Source organism: Cupressus sempervirens, chromosome 2, assembly GCF_028749045.1.
Source record: "Cupressus sempervirens isolate cs-2001-9-10 chromosome 2, ASM2874904v1, whole genome shotgun sequence".
NCBI classification, from domain to species: Eukaryota; Viridiplantae; Streptophyta; class Pinopsida; order Cupressales; family Cupressaceae; genus Cupressus; species Cupressus sempervirens.
Genome location: NC_143119.1, coordinates 415813356 through 415829948, shown reverse-complemented (window position 1 = coordinate 415829948; position 16593 = coordinate 415813356). Strand labels below are relative to the sequence as shown.

At 33.8% G+C, this 16593-nt stretch overlaps 1 pseudogene; it reads right to left on the bottom strand.

Annotated features, from left to right (window-relative positions):
* The window catches only part of LOC149572869 (1-aminocyclopropane-1-carboxylate synthase 3 pseudogene), a 53561-nt pseudogene extending 40110 nt beyond the window's left edge, over positions 1-13451 (bottom strand).
* Positions 13452-16593: the final 3142 nt, after the last annotated feature.

The following is a 16593-nucleotide window of genomic DNA, read 5'->3' as shown; positions in this document are numbered from 1 at the left end:
TGGACATCACATAGATCATGGAGGGGATAATCATGTCCCTTCCTCAACTTTCAATCTCAACCTTCCATTTTCCATGCCATTCATTTACATTTTTGGGTGAGAGAATATCGGGTATCTGATATATCGGATACCTAATATATCAGATATCTAATTAGGCTTGGTAATCACCAAGCCTCCTTGGTCAACTCAAAAAATATGAATTTGCACCATTTAGGGTGTTCCAAACTTTGATAAAGTATCTTATGTAATGCTTGCCCCTAGTTTACTTTTCTTGTTGGATTATCAGATTCTTTTAGGCCTATTTCATGATATGTTTTATGATTAATAGTACTTGGTTACTAGATTTGATTAGCTATATTTCATACTCAATTGATTTATGTGATGAGTTAGTTTTCATGTTTTCATGATTATTTCAATGATGATATATGTTTTTTCATTTAGTGATTCTAGTTATTTCATGATGATAGTTAGATGGAATATTTATATATGTTTTCTATGGATACTTACCCTATACTTGCATGTGTATGGTGTACCTATATGTTTTACTTTATGTATGATGTTTTTGATATGATTGAGGGAGAGAGTCGTAGTCACCTACTAGTCGGGATCTACATGATGCACCAGTCCCCATCCCTACCTATTTAGTTTAGAATATATGAGTATGTACATGTGTTGATTTTATGTAGATTGCACACACTAGGTATCAACTTCTCTAAATTGCCAAGATGAGTGTACCCTATAGCAGTATCTCAATGGTATAAGTGGGGAGATAATTCTTGAGTCCAAATCCTAACCTAAGCCAATTGTCCTAGAAATTAGGACAAGTATCTGACTTGTTTACCCATCTGAATTCATTAAGTGATGTGAATTCATGATTCTAACCCTGGAGTTTGATTTTGTTCTTTGTCTTCAATTGAGTTGTCATATTTAGTCTTGTGGGTTTGGTGTGATTTTTAGTTTTAATTAAATCAAATTAAAAGATAATTTATTGATTTAATTTAATGAAATTTTTATAAAGAAAATTCAATATTTAATTATATTTAATTAATTGAGAAATTAATTAAATAAAGGAATTAAATTTTAAGATTTTATTAAAGTTCTAATTTTGGAATATTTATATTTATTTAATTTAATAATAATTTATTTAGGAGTTTTATTTAAATAATAACTCTAAGTAATATTATTAGTTGAATTAATAGATATATTATTAAAAATGTCTCATGAATTTAATAAGAGAGAGAAAGAATTAATTTAATAAAGTTTATTTTAATTAAATTGCATAAAGTTTGTGCATAAAATTAAAATAATAAAATAATAAAGGAAAAGGGGTTTCACGTGATTGCACAATCAAAGCCCTAATTTGGGGAAAAGCTCTTTACTAGGAAATTGAAACTCCTTTCTCTATACACAGGTTTGGAGGAGCCGATTTCTGAAAAGAGGGTTTTCGAAGGAAAAGGAAATTCATACATGTTTTGTGCATTCATTGTTTTAGCATCAGATTCTAGGAAGGATCTTGTGGGTTTATTTGTATAGTAGTTTTCCATTCTTTGAATTTTTATATTCTTCATGTCTGGATGAATCTATTTTCAATGTTTTAAATTGGATTGACAACATTGTATGTGATTTTATCGTCCTTCATTTGTGAAACCTTTGTATATGAATTGAGAATCTAAAACCCTTGTGATTTTATTGTTTTTCATTTCTAAATCCTCTATAAGCAATTTGATGATTTGAAAGCCTTGTGTATGAATTTGGTTGTTCTTCATTTTCAAAAACCTCTATAAGCAATTTGATGATTAGAAACCTTTTTTTTGTAAATTTTATAGATTGGTGTTTTGTTTTGGGTAGGGTTTGGAAAGAAATCAATAAATTGGGGAAGTAAAATTTGATTATATATTCTTATTATTCCTATAAAAAATAATGTGAAAATTGATTTATAAATACATATATTATACTACAGTAAGCTTAGTAAATTATATATATGTTTATATATGTATGTATACATATATTAAATTTCATACTATTATTTTTAAAGCTACAATTTTTGACCATACATATATGTTAAGGAGGGGGCGCTAGTTTCAATTTTTTATTATTATTTTTAAAAATATATATATATTGGAGGGGCAATGACCTCCCCCCTGATTGCCATAGTAGCAGCTATAGTAGCAGCGCACATTGCTAAGGCAGTGGTTGCCTTAAGTAGCCAAGCTACTAAGCGGCTTTCCCATATATGGGATTTGTGATGAAGATTTTCATTTGGCATTTTACGATTTAGTTTATTCATTTTTAACGGTTAGTGATCAAGCTTCCAAGGAATTTTTCAATGCATTGAGGGCTTTCCATTTTGTGGTGGGGATCAAATGCATTTAGGAGGGTCAACACACCTTTTATGAGCTTCCTAACATTCTCCAAGCTTTCGTTTGCCACTATGAAAAAGTTTTCACAGTGCAGGGTCCCTCGAAAGCCCAAAATCAAGCCTTGCAAGCTTGTTTGGATGTCACTCCTAAAAGAATCACTCTAGAATAATATGCATTCTGTGAGAAGAAGCTCACTTTAGCAAACCTCAAGGAAGTTGTCTTCTCCATGGTGTCAGATAAGGCCCCTGGTTGTGATGGTTTCCCTTGTGAATTTAACAAAACCTTTTGGGATGAGATTGGACCAGACCTATTCCCACTCTCTAGGCAATATTATTAACAAGGGGAATATCAAATTCATACCTAAGGTGCATGAACCTGAAGATGTATGCAATTGGAGGCCCATCACTTTCTTGAATGTCTCCTAGAAGATCATTGCCAAGGCTCTCTCTCTTAAAATATGCCATCTTCTTCTTAGATCATTCCCCTTGAACAAACAGGTTTTATCAAATCTCATTATATCCTGGACAATATAATTGTTGTGTGGGAAGGGATGAAATGGGCTCGACATTCCAAGCAACAAGCCATCTTTCTCAAGATTGATTTTGCCAAAGCTTATGACCAAATTGAGTGACCTTTCATCCTTTCAATGCTTTAGGCACTTGAGTTTGGCCCTACTTTTTTGTAGTTAGTCCAGATGCTTTTTGGGAATGCCTTTTCTTGCATCTGCATTAATGGCTACCAGTCTCAAGCCTTTGGGCTTTATCATTCAATTCGAAAAGGCTACCCACTGGCACTCTCTTTATATGTGTTGGCAGTCAAAGTTTTTAGGTTTTTTCTCACAAATGCCATCTCAAAAGGGAGGGTCCATGGTATTTTCCTCCCAAATTCCTGTGATCAACTTGTGAATGGTTATTTTGTAGATGACTCCTTCCTCACTCTCATTGAGGATGAAGAGAATGTTGCCTCCACTTTGCAATGTCTTGACACATTTTGTCTTGCTTCAAGGTCTACTATTCAGTGGCACAAAACCCTTTGCTATAGGTAGTCTTCCCTTCCTCATCCTACTTGGCATGGACAATATCAATGGAAATGGATTTAGCATGGGGAAGTCTTTCATTTTTTGGGCATTTCTTTTTCCTTCCAAGCCTCATTCGTCGAGTTCTAGAATGTAGTTCTTGCTAGAATAGAGAAGAAGCTAGAGTATTGGATCACCAAACCTCTCTGCCTTGCAGGAAAATTCTAGATTCGCTCAAAAGTGTTGGCCACCACCCATGTGTACTATTCCTCTTGTTGGGCTCCTTCCAAGGCCTCTTATCTCAAACTTGAGTGCCTATTACATGATTTCCTCTAGGTGTTAGATGCTTCTCACCAGGGCTTTCATAGAATCACCTGGAATTTTTGTTGTCTTCCCAAAGAGTTTGGTGGCCTAGGCTTGTTGTCCACCTAGAAGCAAGGTACTGCTTTATGTGCCAAATGGGTGATTCATGTTCTTTCTAGTAATGAAGCTTGGAAGATTTTGTTAAGATATTGCATTTCTTCAAGCTTTCCAATTCACCGGCCAACCTGGAAGGGGATTGGGTTTCAAACCCTTCTTGTCACCACTAAACCTATCTATATTCAAGGTACTTTTGTTGCCAAGAGTATTTGAAAATGCCGGGAAGCCTTTAAGCCCTGACTTCACTAGGTTGGCAATGGGTTCAAAGATGGGCTCTCCATGAACTAACACAATCTCTAGTGGTCACCATTATTTGCTATCCAAGGTGTTCCCCTAGCTAAGATGCATGGGGCTAGTGCTATAAAATTTTTTAAATGTGGCATAAGGAACCCTAAAGATCTTTTCTCCAAAGTTACTATGAGCTTATAGTCATGGGAGGATATGAAAGTGTAATTTTAGCTCACTTGTCCAGATTGATAGACTTTTGATCTTCTAGTTTATGTGGTGCCTCCACATTTGTTGCATAAAGTAGGCATTAAATCCTCTTGCCCTTGGTGGAAATATTGGAAGTGGTATCTAGACACCCCGATAACCAATTATAAGCTTAGGCTAGGCTACCGATGGCTGGTTCCTCACTTGTCCATGGTTGAAGTTCTCAACCAACAATGGCATTTGCAATCTTCTCACCATACTTGGAGTCATAGGTTCTCCATTGTGTGGAAAGCCATTACTAAACCTAAAATTGAGTATTTTTTCTATTGTATTCTTTTCCAACGCTTGCCTTTGGGCCCTCAACTGCAACACCTAGGTGTTCTTGACCCCCATTTCCCTTTCTGTGGTCAACCAAAGTCTTTTTTGCACATTTTTTGGTTCTATAGATGGGCTCAGTGTTATTGGAGATGGATCCATGATCTCTTTTACCCCTTCTATCCAAAACCTTTTTCTTGACATATGGTTGTTCTAGGTGATAATACTCAGATACCCTTCAAGTATGCCTAGATATGGTATGCTTTCAGATTGGAGATCTTATTTACCATTTGGAAAGATCACAATGCAGTTATTTATGCTAACAACACACTTGACATTAATGTTGCTATGTATGCTAAAGCATGTATTTATAACAATGTCATGTTGCAAATTCAAGTACAAATAGATAAAGTGGCCTTAGAGATGGCTCACTTATAGGAGCTTTTGGCTCATTGGGAAAATGCCCCTATACAACTGCTTGCATTCTACTAGATTTAGCCTTTGATAACCATACTTCTCCTCATGATCATCATTGAGGAGGTCCCAATTCTTCTTTCCACTTGCACACACCTTGCTCTCAGCTACATCGCTCTCCTAGTGGAGGTGTTTTTGGTCAACGCTGCTCTTCTGGAGGATCTGGTGGTTGGCACTGCTCTACCTCACCTCCTTGGGGGTCTGGCTTGGGGTGGTCCCCAATGGCTCCCCCTATTGTGCCTACTACTATTTGGCCCTCTGTGCACTCAAACTCCAAGTGGGTGTTTCCCCAATTGGACTTAGCCATTTCTCCTCCCAAGCTTGAGGGAGAGAAAGATGAAGATAATGTTGTTGCTACTAATGATGGATGGGCTCTCCTTAAGCCATCTACTCACCCCACCTTTAGGTGGGGCTTTGATGATAAGGATCCTCCTCCTTCGATTGGCACTACGTTGGCAGCTTGAGGATTTTTATGTTTTCTGAAAGCTTTTTTTTATGAATAGTTGATTTTCAACCTTTGGCTGTATGAACTCGCGAGGTGATCTTGTTTCCGCCGACCCCTTTTTTGTGAATATGTAACTTTATTGTATTTTTTGTAATATAAGGAAGGTACTATTCATCAAAAAATTAATTAATTATTATTATTAACTTAATTATTATATTATTAATTTAATATTTATTATTATTAATAATTTAATATATATGAATATCATTTTATTAATAATTTTATAAATATTATAATTAATAATTTATTATTATTATAATATTTTGATAATAATATTTAATTTAATAAATTTGTTTAATAAAATATTTTAATTATTTATTTATTTTATATATAAATAATTATATGTTAGAATAACTAAATAGATGTTTTATTTGGTAATTAAGTATACTTTTATGACGAACATTATTCTTGAAGGGATTTAGTTATTATGAATATTTGAATCTAATAGGAATCATATTTTATTGTGAACTTAGAAAAACTCAAGTTTTACTTGGTGGTTTAATTTTAGATATGAAAATGATTTCTATAATTTGAAAACCTTAGAAATATTGATAATTTGAAAAGATAAAAACTATAATCTGTTTGTTTATTGAATCTTGTGTTTTGATAATGAATTGATCTATGAAACAATGTTTAATCAACTTTTTTTGATTTTTTGAGTGTTGAGACTCGTGTGGACTAAATAACTTTTGTGAATCTGTAATACTTGAAAATGAAAATGAAAACTTGAAACCATAGTGAAAATTGAACTTTTGTGTTCTTAAAACCTAATGAATTAAGAAAGTTACTTTTGTATGTACTTTATGTGATGTGTGGTTTATTGATGTGGGTTTTGGGTTTGACTCGATGCTTTGACCAATTAGGATGTTTACTAGAGGCTTGGGGAGTTTTTTCTATGATGATTTTATGCATCTGATCTTTTATACCTAACCATTGTAATGTAGTCAAATGTCTTCTTTGATGAGTTGAATCTATTTGTTGTTATTGCTTTCTAGTTTCTCTTGTGTAGATTTGAAGTGAATGGAGTGACTTTTCTAGTGTAACCTTTCATTCTTTGATTAGTTATATTTGGATTTTTTCCTAGTTGCTTATATAGGGTTCAGGTGATTATGTGATTTGTTTTTGGTGATGTCATGTTATGTCATGGTTTGGTATATGTGTACTAGATTTTGGATCATCCTTGTTAGGATGATTGTATTGGTAAAATATATGATTTTGATCAATGATATTTTAGTACTTTCTATTTTCTTTTTTAAGAACTCATGTATGGTCTATCATTGTATGAGACCTGCTTTTACTAAGCTTAGGGTAGGATATATGTATGTCATGTTGGGAAGTGGCTTGCAATAGAGGTCAGAGCCCTAAGTGGCTGCCTCGGTAACCCATTGTAGGTTTTTTAATAAATGATAATATGTCATTTAATGGGTTTATAATGAATTAGCAATAGTGGTGCCACATAAAGTCACTAGCAGGCCAAAGTCTTTAGAGACTACCAGGGTAACTTTAGGGTTGACTCATTAGTATGCCTTGTTTGTATGAAAGGATATTGATGTTGCATAAAGACACTAAGGGGTGGAGTCCAAAGAGGCTACTAGGGTAACCTTAGATTTTGCTCATTTGGTGACACTTGCCCACTTACATAGTAGATTTCCTACATGTCTTTTTTCCCTCTAGGATTAGTTAAGACTTGTGTCTTGGTACCCTTTGAGATAGTTTTCTTTCAAGTGTTTCCTTGACCTAGTTATTGGTTATGACTTTTATTTTGATATTTGTATGGGACTTTATTTTATCTTCTCGGTGTGGTGGGAGTGGGCCATGTCTAATCAATATAACACATTTTTAGTTATCGGATTGGACATCCCTTACTACCAAAGTACTATGCTGATCTTTATTAAATGTCAATTCGGGAGTGTGAACTTGAGATGATGTCTGCAAAGTATATACTCTAGTTTTGCTAAAAGTCACTACTACATTGAATGTAATAACCATTAAGAAAATCTAGTTTATCCAAAGGAAAGACAACTATCAAATACTTGGAAGGAAATTCTAATTATTTAACCATACATCTATGCACCTACTGCTACAGGAATAGTGATTGGTTCTGTTTTCAGTGGCTGCAAGAATGGCAGTTCTAATCTTAACTTAGAAAATTGAGTCTAACTCCTACTTACTAAAGTAAACTCCACCTTCTGCGTGGGCCCCCATGGAAGAATGAAGGAAAAAATCAACTCAGACAAAAGTATAAAAACTCAGCAAAGTCATGTATTCATTCAAATATGTAGTATTACAATAACTTGGAAAACAAGATGTCTATCAACTCTATCTGTCTACTCACTACCTACCCTCATAGATACAGACGAGGTCTTATTTAAAAGGAAGGAAAAAAACAAACTCCTATAATTACGACTTCCTCATGAAGGAAAGTTAGTTACAACTTAAGACTGCAAGCATGCAATTGTAAAGACATTAATTATCCCTTAAATTCCCCACAAACATAGATCATAGCGAATGCTAGATATACTCTTTTATCTAACTTTAAACAGCTTCCAGGGATCCAGGTATTGTGCTTTGCATGTTTAACTGATCGCTTTGGTGCTTGCTTCCTTGCTCAACCACTTTATCAGGTCCCCTCTTTGTTATTCATTAAAACAGGTCCCTTTTGACTTTGTCGCCAAGTCTCCATCTGCAACAATGTCATAACACTTCTCTTTAATACCATTAATGCCTTAGCGCTATTCCTTCATAGTTTGTTTTTTATTAACTCTAGATCAACTTGTATTCCTATGTTCAACATTTAATACATACAAGACTTCTCGCAAATATTTATTTACATTTATTAGTTTACAAAGAAAAGGCATTAATTATTCAACTAACAGTTTTTGCAATCTCTTTGGCTACAGGAAGATCTACCCATATCAAACATTCATGAAGAAATATTTTTACCACAAAATGAACCCCTTTTTAGATATAATTCCAATTATCATTTTTATGCCCTATGTCCATACTTTATACATAAAAAGTTCAAAACACTTATACTAAAAGATGATAAAGTTTAGAATGTTATAGACAAATGTTCAAAAAAAGGGCCAAAAAGACTTCTATTTCTTCATGTCATCATTTTCCGCCCAACCATCCTGAGGCTAGTCCCTTCAGCATCTATAGGCTTCTGATCCTCTTCCATAGCCTGAGATCAATGACGATTTTCTCCCTTGATTCATGAGATCTGTAATTAAAATATCCATGATTTTGTTTCAACCTTTCCCATTTCTATTCTCCAACAATCATTTTATATTCAGCAAATGAATCATACTTTTCAAGCATAGGATGCAAGAGTATTGGTGGTTGGAAACAAAGAGGCACCCAATAATTTTTTTGATGTCTACCTAACATCATATACCTGGGCATCCTGCTGATGGAAAACTCCAAATTTTGAGGAGAATGCATTTCCCTTGTTTTCAAATCTTCTAGTAATAGGATCCATCTTTGAAGGGAGGCTTGTATAGCATCAAGGGCATTTTCAGAACAATGCTACTCCCAATCTAGAAATGCCTATTCACAGACAGGGTGAATTTTGGTAGCAACACTTTGATTATTATTAACAGAAAGCCAATCAAAGAATACTCTATGAGTGTTTTTCACCTTTGGCCAAATATATAATGGTTCAAACGTTTCCTTTTCCCTATAAGGAGCAGCTTAGTTCTCTCGACTAATCTCATTCTACATCCATGACATAACTTCCATAAACTATACATCTCCCACATATAACAATGAATTCCAATATTTATCATCTAGAATAGCAAGATTATGAACATATAACTCATAGAGAAGATTTTTTAGAGCCATCAGAACTTATTTGAATGCTGCATAGAATTCTTGGGGAGCGTGCAAGCAAGGATTCAACCCCTGAGTAATTCGAGACAATTGAAAATTAATCATTTTCTCTTTTAGGAACAGTGTGTAAACTGGAGATGGTGACCAGCAATTTACAAGCTCTAGAATGAGCTCTGTAATCTTTGTGACATATTGATGCAAGACCATAATTTCACTATCCTTCTCTTATATTTGATGTGCTTGTTCCCTGATAGTTCTGAGCAATTGCTTCCTTTCTAGGTCCCAATTTTCTTTTTCCCATTGAAACTATTGGTACAAACTAAAGCTGGTTGTTAATGGAGTAGAAATGTCCAGTGGTGTATGATGATGGACAATAGGTCTATAATCTTCAAAGTGGTTCTTAGGATGATGGTGGTTAGCAGTGCTATCATTTTGAGAATATTGACATTCAACAAAGCTGTTATTTTGATAGGCAATAGTGTTATCAACTTTTTTTGAAGGTACAACAACTATAGAATAGGGTGCAATAGTCATTTTAACTTGAAATATTTCAACAATTTCTCGGACCATTTCTTGTGCAATAGATGGATATTCCTCTAGTGGTAGGTTATCAGTTTCCTTCACTGGTTGTTCAAACCTAGACATTATTTTCTCTAAGGACTCTATGTCACTATCAATATTAATAGGGCTATTTAGCTTTGCAAGAATTTTCTCAAGATCATTTTCATGTTCAAGATTAGGTGTTGTGTGCTTTGGTGACTGTGCAGGTGTAGGTACTAGAGTTTCAACATCAACAGGTGATATAGGAGGCTCAACAGGTGGCACAGGAGGTTCAGTTCTCAAATTTACCCCAGACATTTTGGTGACTCGTAGTGGAGTAGAAATTGGGGCAAAAATTGGTTTCTTACCCTTATCAACAGATTTCCCTTTATTAAGGTTGAGTGCAGGTTCTTGTGATACTAGGGATACTTCTTTTGAACCTTCCTCTCCAACAACTGTGTGTGATTTCCTCTTTCTAGAAGTTTAGGCTTCTGCAGGCAGAATTTTCCTTTTTGCAGTTTTAGATATAGATGCAAAAGTCGAAGCTTTTTGAGCTATTCTATATACTAATTTATTGACTCCTATAGTAGTTTTCTCTCTTGTCCCCATTCCTTTCCCTTTAGGTCCACCCCTTTTAGGTCCCTCTGTCTTGAGTTTTACAAAATCCTCCCATATTCCCAAGTGTTGCCTAGTCAACTCCCTTTCAATTATAGTCCTAATCAAGCAATGGTGGGATACTAATTGGGTTTTGCCTTGCTGTACATAGGTAGCTTGCCTTTTGATAATATTATAAAGGAAACTCGAGAGATTTACAGGACAATCACCATGCCACAAACTACTCAAAATTTTGAAATGAATAGCGTGCAAATAGGAATACCTTCCTTCATAGGTAAAATACCTTATGATAAATTTAGCAAGATGGATGAATTGCAGAGGGAGAGATAATCGTAATGTACCTTGCTTTTTGTTTTCCTCTTGTTGAGGATCTCCAAGTATTGAGAATTGCTCTTTTTCTTGTCATGCATCCATGTCGTCTGTCTGTCATTCTCCATTTGTGGGAAAACCAGAAACTTTTGCCACCACTTCTTCGGTGAATTCTATTTGAATGCCCTTAACAATTGCATATCCATCCCTTAATCTATTATGAAATTGGAGTTCAATTTCTTGATCAAACTGCTTCAAACCGAGATAGTAAGCCAGCCAACCTCATTTTTGAAACAAACTACATGTTGTTGGGTCTGCCAGTAAGACTCTGTGGTTTGTTGGTTCATGCTCCTAAGGTTCTCCACCCATATTTTTCAAAAAAAAAAATGTTATTACTGGCAAATTCACTGCAAGGGATTTGAGAGTATGGACGAAGATAGCTACAAGGGTTTCAACAAAGGGAAATTTTTAAAACGAAATACTTCAATACTTTCCAAACATCACATCCTTCAGTACTTCATGATGACATTTTAATCACCAAACCATAATGAGGATAAAGATCGTGCTAAAAAACATACGCCATATGAATGAGGGGTTATGTGAAATCATGATTTAATAGTTAGCCTTCTTTATATTGTTTCACACATTTCAAAAGTACAAAGGAGTGCCAGCTCATTACTAAAATGACCCTTCCCCATACATCGTACATGCCAACTTAAGATTTTTCTTGATTTGCATTCATGATTTTGATTTTCCTTCCCCCCAACCTAGCAGAGATTGGGTTCCACCAGATCGTAAAGATTGCAAATTTTGAAAATTGAAATAATATGATTTTCTAAATAAATAATAAATTAAATAAATGCAAAGGGGTCAAGTGTGACTGACCTAAGGTGTGATAGGAAGGATGGTCCGAGTAGTACCATATGAGAGAAAGAAAGTGAGATGGCATGATGATGGAAAGACAAGAAGGTGGGATGGAATGAGGTGGAAAAGAAATAAATTTTGCATGTATGCAAAATTTTTATTATGAAGGCCTTGAAAATAAATTCAAGGGGCTGTAGGCATCTAAGTGGGAGACTCAGATAGAGTGGCTATAGGAAGAGATGTTTTTGTTGTGGTGAACTGTTGAAGAAATTCTTCCTGGGTTGCTAGTTTATGATATAACTTTAGGTGATTCCCATTAACCAGGAGTTTGAATTTGACTAGATCAATTGTTGATAGTTGAACTGCTCCATTGTTAAAAATTGCAATGATTTCATAGGGACCAAGCCATTGAGTCTAAAATTTTCCTTGGTGATGCTGATATTGTGAATCATACAGGAGCACCCAATCACCAATAGATAATTCTCTATTTTAATGAATTTGTCATGGCATTGCTTTCTTTAACTCTAAATTAATTATGTGTTATGAAGAGCTAACTTTCACCATTCATCCAACTCATTGAGATGCAAAATGTGATCCTGTTGTGCTACAAGAAGGGTAATATCAAGTTCCAAAGCTATTCACAGAGTTTTATGTTCAAATTCAATGGGCATAATAGTTGTCTTTCCATATAGGAGTTGAAAAGGTGTAAACCCAATAGTGGATTTCCATGTTGTTCTATATGCCCATAAGGCTTCAAGAAGTATAAATGCCCAATCTTTCTGATGCAAAGACACAATTTTAGTGAGTATATGTTCCAACTCTCTATTGGTCACTTCTACTTGTCCATTGGCCTGTAGATGATATGGAGAAGATTTTCCATGCCAAATTTTATACTCCTCCATGAGTGCAGCTATCAGATTAGATGTAAACTGAGCCCCTTAATTTGATTTTAATTCTCTTGGAACACCAAATCTGGTAAAGATACATTCATTGTCACGAGGATGCTTCATGGGTTTTGCTTCTGCCCACTTAGTAACATAATCAGTGCAAACCAATATGTAATTTTTCTCTTCTAATGGTGGTTCAATAGGGCTAGCAAAATTAATTCCTCATTTATCAAATGGTTCTACTACTATTTGTGGCTGTAGGGGCATTTCATCTATTTTTGTCGGTCGACCTATTCTTTGACATTTATCACATTTTTTTGTATACTAAGCCACATCCTTGTGAAGTGTAGGCCAATAATATCCTATATTTAGAATATTTAATGTAGTCTATTTGTTAGCAAAGTGATCAGCATAGGGCTTATCATGACTATCACGAAAAAAATCATATGTTTCATCTTCTTAGAGACACCTTCATGTCACCTAGTCCAGCCCAGTATAAAACATGAACCCTAAGATCCATGAGAAATTAAAACTCTTTTTTGCTAGGAAACATTTTTCTTTTGCAGAGAAATATGGGGGAGTTTTTCCAGTAGTTAGGTAGTTGGCAATGTTAGCATACCAAGGGTTTTGTGCTGGAAAAAGAAAGAAATGTTCATCAAGAAAGCTGGGTAAAAGCACAAACATGTGTCACCTTTTGTGATATCTTGTACCATTTTGGCCGAAACCCTTTCAGCCGTAACGGTTTTGACCGTAACAGATTCAGGCGTACACATGTGGTGGTTTCGCGCGCGTACCATTTCGGCCGAAACACGTTCGACCGAAAGGGTTTCACCTGAAACCCCAAGCTGGGATAAAACCTGCCGCAAACTTCTAGCAACTATCATTGTTACTCTTGCGATTCCTGAATGTTTGGAGAGTGGGTTAAGGGTTTCGATCGTAACTGGTTGGTGGTTTTTTCCTCCCTATTTTTTAATAGTTTTTAAACGTATTTTTTGATTAATAGATGTTAATCTTACTTAAAATAGTTATTTTTTACGTATTTTGTGAGTGAAATGCTTTAAATTGTTTATTTTTTAATATGTTTAAATTATTTTAATTATTTTAGATTATTTTAGAATGGTATTTAAATTAATTTGTTAGCAAAAATGTAGTTAAACATGAGATAAAAAATGTAAAAAAATATTAGGAAAAACATTAGGGTAAAATATAGAAAAACATTATTTAAAAGAGTAGAAAAATATTACGTTAAAATATAGAAAAACATTAGGTTAAAATATAGAAAAACATTAGGTTAAAATTTAGAAAAACATTAGGAAAAACATTAGGTTAAAATATAGAAAAATATTAGGTTATGAGGTAAACATGTAAAAAAAATTAGTAAAAAATGTACAGAACTTTTAGAGAACATTATTCAGTTTCTAACATAACCTGATGGATCTAGAGGTGAAACAATAATATCTTATGGTGAAATTAATTTTGACATTAAATACACCTTCTAACATAACCTTATATTAACTACAATCATAACCCATACCACATTCTAACCATAACATAGGCCCTCTACTAACCGAATGAACCACACTTAGATATTGATGATGTTCATTTTAACAACTAGTTATTGTTAGGTAATAATGATTCTTACATTACCAAATGACACATAACAACCTCATGATACATTTTTAGGTATTTTTATCCATATATATGTTAAGGGGACCTAGGGACTCCTACTAGGTCATTACGTCTGTTATATGTTGTAATAGCTATTCATATGTTTACTAGCACATAATAGGTATTGTCAGGTAATAATGAGTCTTACATTACCAAACAACACATTACTTGATCACTTATGTCAATTGCATTTTTCAATACGTTATCCATACATGTGTGTCTTAAGGGGACATAGGAGTTGTAATAGGTCATACTATTTTTTATAGGTTCTAATAAATCTTAATATGTATTATTAGGATATAATAGGTCTTATTAGGTAATGATTATTCTTACATTACCATATGACACATAATGACCTCATGATACATTTTTAGGTATTTTTATCCATATATATGTTAAGGTGACCTAGGGACTCCTACTAGGTCATTACGTCTGTTATAGGTTGTAATAGGTATTCATATGTTTACTAGCACATAATAGGTATTTTCAGGTAATAATGAGTCTTACATGACCAAATAACACATTACTTGATCACTTATGTCAACTGCATTTTTCAATACGTTATCCATACATGTGTGTCTTAAGGGGACATAGGAGTCATAATAGGTCATACTATTTTTTATAGGTTCTAATAAATCTTAATATGTATTATTAGGATATAATAGGTCTTATTAGGTAATGATGATTCTTACATTACCAAATGACACATAACGACCTCATGATACATTTTTAGGTATTTTTATCCATATATATGTTAAGAGGACCTAGGGACTCCTACTAGGTCATTACGTCTGTTATAGGTTGTAATAGCTATTCATATGTTTACTAGCACATAATAGGTATTGTCAGGTAATAATGAGTCTTACATTACCAAACAACACATTACTTGATCACTTATGTCAATTGCATTTTTCAATACGTTATCCATACATGTGTGTCTTAAGGGGACATAGGAGTCATAATAGGTCATACTATTTTTTATAGGTTCTAATAAATCTTAATATGTATTATTAGGATATAATAGGTCTTATTAGGTAATGATGATTCTTACATTACCAAATGACACATAATGACCTCATGATACATTTTTAGGTATATTTATCCATATATATGTTAAGGGGACCTAAGGACTCTTACTAGGTCATTACGTCTGTTATAGGCTGTAATAGGTATTCATATGTTTACTAGCACATAATAGGTATTTTTAGGTAATAATGAGCCTTACATTACCAAACAACACATTACTTGATCACTTATTTCAATTGCATTTTTTAATACGTTATCCATACATGTGTGTCTTAAGGGGACATAGGAGTCGTAATAGGTCATACTATTTTTTATAGGTTCTAATAAATCTTAATATGTATTATTAGGATATAATAGGTCTTATTAGGTAATGATGATTCTTACATTACCAAATAACACATAACAACCTCATGATACATTTCTAGGTATTTTTATCCATATATATGTTAAGGGGACCTAGGGACTCCTACTAGGTCATTACGTCTGTTATAGGTTGTGATAGGTATTCATATGTTTACTAGCACATAATAGGTATTTTTAGGTAATAATGAGTCTTACATTACCAAACAACACATTAAGATCACTTATGTCAACTGCATTTTTCAATACGTTATCCATACATGTGTGGCTTAAGGGGACATAGGAGTCGTAATAGGTCATACTATTTTTTTTAGGTTCTAATAACTCTTAATATGTATTATTAGGATATAATAGGTCTTATTAGGTAATGATGATTCTTACATTACCAAATGACACATAACGACCTCATGATACATTTTTAGGTATTTTTATCCATATATATATTAAGGGGACCTAGGGACTCCTACTAGGTCATTACGTCTATTATAGGTTGTAATAGGTATTCATATGTTTACTAGAACATAATAGGTATTGTCAGGTAATAATGAGCCTTACATTACCAAACAACACATTACTTGATCACTTATGTCAATTGCATTTTTCAATACGTTATCCATACATGTGTGTCTTAAGGGGACATAGGAGTCGTAATAGGTCATACTATTTTTTATAGGTTCTAATAAATCTTAATATGTATTATTAGGATATAATAGGTCTTATTAGGTAATGATGATTCTTACATTTCCAAATGACACATAACGACCTCATGATACATTTTTAGGTATTTTTATCCATATATATGTTAGGGGACCTAGGGACTCCTACTAGGTCATTACGTCTATTATAGGTTGTAATAGCTATTCATATGTTTACTACCACATAGTAGGTATTTTCAGGTAATAATGAGTCTTACATTACCAAACAACACATTAAGATCACTTATGTCAACTGCATTTTTCAATACGTTATCCA